The sequence below is a fragment of the Triticum dicoccoides genome, chromosome 6B, assembly GCF_002162155.2.
Source record: "Triticum dicoccoides isolate Atlit2015 ecotype Zavitan chromosome 6B, WEW_v2.0, whole genome shotgun sequence".
In the NCBI taxonomy this organism is placed as follows: domain Eukaryota; kingdom Viridiplantae; phylum Streptophyta; class Magnoliopsida; order Poales; family Poaceae; genus Triticum; species Triticum dicoccoides.
In genome coordinates, this window is record NC_041391.1 from 250,415,999 (window position 1) to 250,423,791 (window position 7,793).

Sequence of the window (7,793 nt, forward strand, 5' to 3'; positions counted from 1 at the left end):
GCTCTTGAACTAGCTATGGTGCGTGTGTGGTTTCAAATATCCGAATCCCCCCTCAGTACGCCGCGGGCCTCCTTATATAGTCGAAGGGGCTGCCACAGTGGCACACAAGAGGTGGAAAGCTATACAGTGTACAAGCATATCGCCCGTCATTACAGGACAAAACGCATTAAATGCACTACTTAGGTGTCCTATTGCTTTATCGGGGACGGTAACGAGGCCCGTCCCGTCCGTCGCTGCTCCGTCTTGCTCCGACACGCGTCCAGGCCAACGAGGCATGCAGGCTGCTGAGCTGGCATGGTGGTAGGGTCTTCACGAAGATATGCATGCCACCACGCAAGTGCTTGACTTGCTGGCTTAGGAGCCACGTACTGCCACATGGGTACCTGCTTGGCTGGTGGGTCGGCCGCTGAGCCGGGGCGGCGATGGGGCGGCAAGGCCTTGCCATGGTCTTGCGTTTATCCCCCGCAAGGGTTTTGCTGGGGCCTTGTGAGGGACCTCGGCAAGAGCCTTCCCGGGGCCTTGTGGGTGTCCTCGGCAGGGAGCCTTGTCGGGGCCTCGTGGGCGTCCTCGGCAAGGAGCCTCGTTGTTGTATTGTCTTCTAGTTCTCATCTAGGCCTCACAGGCCTTCTGTCTTCACAAAGATCTGCATGCCACCACACGAGCGCCTCCTGAGCTTTGGTTCCAATGTGGTTTGAGGGCGTCGGAACTCTCAGGCTCAAGGGTGGCAGCTCTGCTGGTTTTGGGCAAGTTTCCCCGGCAAGATTCTTACCGGGGCTGTGGGGGCCACCCCGGCAAGGGCCTTGCCGGGGGAGTTTACCTCGCCCCTCTGCTCCTTGTGTTTCTATCTTGGTGTTGTTTTGGTTGTCTTGTGGCTTTGCTTCCTCCGCCAAGCATGGCCAGGGGCGTGGAGCTGCGACTGCCCGCGCACATGTAAAGGGATACAAAAAGGGACCCCCATTTTGTACACCGACAGGAGCCCCCGGGCCTGGGCCACATATAAGCGTGGGGCGTTATTGGGCCAGGCCCAGAATGGTGTGCGGGCGCGCGTGCGGCGGAGTTTTTACTGTAGTATCTCCCTTGGTTGCTGCGCTTCCCCACAACCTACGTTGAATGCGTGACATGGGGGTTGTGCGTGGAATGACCGCAACATGCTCGCGTCATCCCGTGGTGAATAGTAAAGAGGTAGCTTGCGCGTCTCTTTATAACCGCAGGGCCGCTGCCCATTTACCCTCTCTGCCTTGGAACCATCGTTCCATGTTTCCCACTACGCCTACCCCTTATGCCACGTACACCGCATGCACGGCGCGGGGTAGGTGACAGACGCATGGAATACGGGCAGGCACGCGAGGGCCGATACTCACGTGACTTTGATTGGGCGGGGAGGGCGGCCGATGGCCTTGCTCGTTGCCACTTAATGAGCCGGGCCCGAGCGGGCTCTTCAGAGGCATAGAGCTAGTCTTTTGGCCTTCCGCGCTCTATAAAAAGGGAACTTAGGGGTAGGAGGAAGAGCATCTTCTTGCATCTCCCCTCCGTCTCCATTCTTCATCCACTGTCATGGCAAGAGGGCGTGGCCGCGGCCGTTCTCCCGTGGAGGCGACCAGGTCCTCCTCCCGCCAGAGAGCTGTGACGGTCAAGAAAGAGCCAGATGCCCAAGGTGAAGGCCATGCTCGAGGCAGGGGCGCCGGACAGGGCCGCGGCCGGCGAGGCGGTCGAGGTAGAGGCGGCCGAGGCAAAGGTGGGCGCGGAAGGGGGACGCCTGTGTCGTCTCTGTATCCGTCACCATCTCCTCCGCCATCTCCTCCTGCTTCGCCAAGTGGTCACGTCGGGGACACGGCGCTCGAGTTTATCCTACAGCTGCGTGGGCCACTACGCAGCCGCCTCCGTCTTCCCCGGGCGTTTGCATGGGTGCTAGAGATCGACCAGCCACCGCGGCTGAGGCTTCACATGAAGGGGTGTTGCCATGGCGACATGTGGGTGAACACAAGGTTTCCCGCCCCTCAAGTGATGCTCCTTCATCGGGGCTGGAAAACCTTCACACGTGCCCATTGCTTGATGGATGGGCACGTCCTCTGCTTCAAGCTAGCGGAGAGCGACCTGCTCTCCATCAAGGTCTTCGGGCGCTAGGGACACAGGCTAGGGTGCTGTGCAGAGAGCTCGACCGATGATGAAAGCTCCTCCTCAGGCGGTAGCAACGAGGAGGACAGCGACAGCGACGACGAGGGTAGCGGGCGGGAGGATGACGGGTCCGACTAGGTGTTGGACACACCGTCCCTGGGCGACACCGGCAGCACCACCATCCGCACCGCCAACTCCTTGAACTTCTCGGCGCCACTTCTTCCAGTGGCTGGCGCTGGAGGGCCGGAGAAGCGAAGAAGGCGGGTGGAGGGACGTCAACTCGGAGTATGATGACACCGATGCCTTCGTCGCGTATTGCCGGTCTGCTGCCTCATCTTTCGGCCTTTTCACCGGCACCGTCATCACCAGCCTTCTCTTGGTGTCTTCTACTGCTCGTACCTCGCCTAGGCGCCCCTTTTGCCCTCCCACTTACCCCGATCCATTTCCTGAGGAGAGGGACAAGAAAGGGATTACGGGCACCTTATCCTTTTTTAGTTTTTAAGCCTGCGGGTACTTGTCAGATTTAAAACTTGTAATCCCCTTGCTCATGTTTACATTTCGTACGAACTATACCTGTTTGGGACGTATTAATGAAAAAGGGTGCTTGCCGGGTTCTTTGTGCGTGAGCGAGGCCCATGCCAAGGAGTGAATCCTCGTTATTTTTAAGATAAACATTATCGCCCGGCAACAGGCCTTGCCGTCCCCTCACTTCATTCGACCATACTCATGCTCTCTACGGAGGCTGGGGCGAAGTAGGGTTAGGCCCTTCGTTTGCTTCCTTGTCACCGCGACTACAACCAAGTTCCAACCCAGGGAATAGTTCTTGGGCACAGAAAAGGGGGAGCACGATGGCCCAGGAATAAAACGAGGCTTCATACGTCCCAATTCCATACGGAAATGCACAACGGGGGATAAAGGACTTATTTGAATCTGCAGCCCCCAGCAACCTTGGCTTGTCGTGGTCGGGTGCTTGAATCTGCAGCCCCCCGGCAATGGCGTGCCGGGGTCAGGGATGTCGATTCGTCTCCCTGTCCTCAAATGGCTTAGCAGAAACGTCTGTGCAGCCTGCGAACCAAAGAAAAGACTGGAAAGGATGGAAAGACACACACCCGACCTCTATGCTAGGGGTTAGTTGCTGCTAGGCACTGTCAACCCTCCTTGAGAAGGACTTAACCTAGCATGCATGCTAAAATCTAGGGCGCCAGCACTTCATTTATTTATGCTCAGGGTCTGCGCCTGGCTTTGTACAAAGGGTTACATGCCTTGTCGGCAAGGCTTGTACAAAAGGTGGTTTACCGGGAGGTCCGGCAACCGCGCCTCATGGGTAAAACTTACAAAGATGTTCGACATTCCAGGAGTTGCTCACCGGGATACCATCTTCGGTCTCCAGGCGGACTGCGCCAGGCCTGGTGACTCGTATTACCCGATAAGGGCCTTCCCACTTTGGCGTCAACTTGTTGGAATTCTTGGCCGACTGAACGCGCCGAAGAACAAGGCAGCTTCCTTAGGACTTTGGGCATGAACCTTGCGGCTATGGTAGCGGCGCAAGGCTTGCTGGTAGCGTGCAGCTCGCACAGCCGCCCGAAGACGATTTTTCTCAAGGCGCGTTGCGTCATTTTGCCGCAACTGCTCTTGCTCAAGCTCATCATAAGCGAGCACTCGAGGTGACCCGTATGTGAGTTCCGTGGGGAGAACTGCTTGTGCCCCGTATACCAGGGCAAAGGGTGTCTAGCCGGCGGCTCGATTTGGCATCGTTCTAATCGACCAAAGAACCGTCGGCAACTCATCAATCCAGCGCCTTCCACACTTGTGCAGCCTGTCAAAAGTCCTTGTCCTTAGGCCTCACAGTACTTCAGCATTTGCCCTCTCCGCCTGGCCATTGCTCCGTGGGTGTGCCACGGAAGCGAAACAGACCTTGCTGCCGAGGTCCTGGATGTATTGCATGAAGGTGCGGCTTGTGATTTGCGTGCCGTTGTCGGTGATGGCTCTGTTTGGCACACCAAAACGGCAGACTTGCCCCTTGAAGAATTTGACGGCTAATTGTGCTGTTACCTTTCTCACTGCTTCCACCTCCGGCCACTTTGTGAACTTGTCGATTGCAACGTACAAGTACTCAAAGCCTCCGACAACACGGGGAAAGGGGCCCAGTATGTCGAGCCCCCAGACCGAGAATGGCCAGGAAAGAGGGATTGTTTGGAGAGCTTGAGCTGGTTGATGAAGCTTCTTTGAATGGAACTGGCACACTTCACACTTGGTTACTAGTGCCGTTGCATCCTGGAGGGCTGTGGGCCAGAAGAAACCTTGTCGGAATGCCTTGCCGGCAAGGGCTCTCGACCCTATGTGGGAGCCACATATGCCTCTATGTATCTCTACCAATAGCTCTAGTCCGTCCTCCCGAGGAATGCACTTCAATTTCACACCATTTGGTCTTTTTCTGTACAGATCGTCATCGACGAACTGGTACATGGCAGACCGATGGTCTACTTTCTCCGCTTCTTCCTGCTCCTCAGGGAGCTCTCCTGTTTGGAGAAATCGGACGGTATGTTGTGCCCATGCCGGAGCCTGAGGCTCGACGGCAAGGACTAAAGGCATCTCTTCTGCCATGGGAACGACTGTCTCCACGGCTAGGGCTTGACGCCCTGCCGGAGTCTGTTGCCCCATGACAGGCACAGTGTCCTCAGCAACATCTTTGTCGGCGGCTCCTGGGAGCTCGGCGGGAAAGTACTTGTCGGGGCCTGATTTCCTCTGCTTGTTCTGCTCTATTGATGGTTCAACGGATGGTTGAGTTAATTGAAGCACAAAGGTACCTGGTTCCACAGGCAGTTTGAGGGCAGCGCGTTTTGACAAGTAGTCAGCGGTGCCGTTCTCCACTCGGGGAATGTGCTCCGCTTGTATACCGTCAAAACGCCCCTCCAACTTCCTAACTTCATCTACGTATGCCTCCATCAACGGGCTCTGGTAATCCTTGTTAACTTGCTTGACGACAAGCTGTGAATCACCCCTGATGATGAGTTTCTTGATTTCGAGGTATGTTGCGATCCTGATACCGGCAAGCAATCCCTCGTACTATGCAGTGTTATTTGTTGATCTCTCTCGGGGAAAATGCATCTGGACTACATACTTGAGGTGCTCTCCGGTGGGCGCGACAAGTAGCACACCAGCACCGGCGCCTTGCAGCGAGAAGGCCCCATCAAAGTACATAATCCAGTTGCGACTTGTTTCCTTGCTGGCGAGAGTAGTCTCTTGAACTTCTTCGTCGGGTGTTGCGGTCCATTCTGCAATGACCCTTCCAAAACTCTGCTTTGGATCGTTGAAGTACTCTCAAACTTAAGACCAAAACTGGATAGCTGCAACGCCCATTCCACGATCCTCCCGGTCGCGTTTGGGTTGTGCAAGATCCGTTGCAACAGGAGACGGGTGATGACGGTGATCTCATGTGCTTGGAAGTAATGACGCAGCTTTCTCGAGGCCATAAGGAGGCCGAAGAGCAATTTCTGCACACTGGAGTACCTTGATCTAGCCCCCGGTAAGAGGGAGCTGACAAAGTAAACCGGGTGCTGCATCATCTTCTTCCTTTGCACCACTCCATTTGCTTGCGCAGGCCCTGTACCGCCGGCGACAGACTCTGCCGGGAGCCTTGCCTTGTCGGCACCAGGCCCTGCCGGGAGGAGCTCTGGCTCGCATCCGCTAGTCCTGCTGTTGACACTGGCTCTTTGTCAACCTCCCTCAGCACCACTAGCGCGGCGCTGACCACTTGATTCGTTGCCGCTAGATATAGCAGCAACGGTTCTCGTGGTTTAGGCGCAACTAGTATTGGTGTAGAGGAGAGGTATCTTTTCAAGTCCTGCAGCGCTACCTCGGCCTCCGGGGTCCATTCCATTGGCCTGCCTTTTTCAAAATCTTGAAAAAGGGGAGGGTGCGCTCGGCAGACTTGGAGATGAATCTGCTCAAGGCAGCAACGCAACCAGCAAGTTGACGCACATCTTTCACTCGCCTTGGTGCCTCAATCTGCTCAATTGCCTTGATCTTGTAGGGGTTTGCCTCGATCCCACGCTGTGACACAGAATCCGAGAAGTTTGCCGGACGGGACGCCGAACACACATTTCTCGGGGTTGAGTTTGAGGTTGATCTTGCGCAGATTTGAAAATGTCTCTTCTAGATCTTGTATGAGTGTTGTCTTGTCCTTGGTTTTGACCACTATGTCATCCATATAAGCTTCCATATTTCTATGTAGCTGAGGTTCAAAACCAATTTGGACTGCTCTTGCAAACATTGAACCAGCGCTCTTCAACCCGAAAGGCATTCGTATAAAACAATAGTACCACATGGGGTGATGAATGCGGTCTTCTCTTCGTCTTCTCTTGCCATGAAGATCTGGTGGTATCCTGAGTAAGCGTCAAGGAATGACAACAAGTCACACCCGGTCGTGGAGTCCACAATCTGGTCGATGCGCGGAAAAGTGAAAGGATCTTTTGGACAAGCTTTATTGATGTCTGTGTAATCAATACACAGTCTCCACTTCCCATTTGCCTTGCGCACTACCACCGGATTGGCCAACCACGTCGGGTGGAGCGCTCCTCTGGCCAAACCCGCCGCTTCCAACTTCTTGATCTCCTCTGTGATGAACTCTTGTTGTTCCAATGCTTGCTTCCTGACCTTCTGCTTGACAGGCCGCGCATGAGGACAGACAGCAAGATGGTGCTCAATCCCCTCCCTGGGAACGCTGGGGATGTCTGATGCTTGCCATGCAAACACATCGACATTCGCCCGCAGGAAGGCGACGAGCGTGCTTTCCTATTTGTTGTCAAGGGTGGAGCTTATAGTGAAAGCCCCGCCCGTGCCGTCCTTCCTAATGGTCACCTTCTTAGTTTCGGGTGGTGCAGCCTTGGATTTCTTGCTCTTGCCGGCGGAGCTCTCTGGCACGTCCTCAGCGGGAGCACAGCACTCCGAAGAGGTGCGCTTGCCGGAGTGGGTGCAAGAGGTCTTGCCGGAAGAGGTCTTGTCGGCCTTCTTCCATCCCCGAGCTTCAGCGGCAGGAGCAGGTTCCCTAGCGACAGTTGCTGCAACTGCCTCCCTGTAGAGTTGGTCGGTGCAATCAGCGCATCCTTCTTGTCGGAGGCGACAGTGATGACGGTCATTGGCCCAGGCTTCTTCATCGGCTTGTACGCGTAATGTGATGCTGCCATGAATTTGGCTAGTGCTGGGCGACCGAGGATCCCGTTGTAGGGCAAGGGGATCTCGGCAACATCAAAAACTATCCTCTCTGTTCTATAGTTCAACTCGCCTCCAAATGTAACGGGCAGGGTGACCTTACCCTTCGGTTGACTTCTTCCCGGATTGACTCCTTGAAATGTGCCCATCTCTTCGAGGTCTCCATCAGAATCTGTAGCCTTTTTATCACAACAGGCGAGATTAAGTTCAGACCGGCCCCGCCATCAACTAGCATTTTTGTCACCTTGAGGTTGCGTATTGTTGGTGAAACCAACAACGACAAACACCCGACCGTAGTTGTGCGATCAGGGTGATCCTCGGTGTCGAAAATGATAGGCGTGCTGGACCACTTCAGCGGCTTTTGAGCATCAAACGATGGTTTCGCTGTTGTGATCTCACGCGCCCACTGCTTGAGCTGGCGGTGAGAGGTGTGCAACGAGGTGCCACCATTGACGCACATGGCCTCC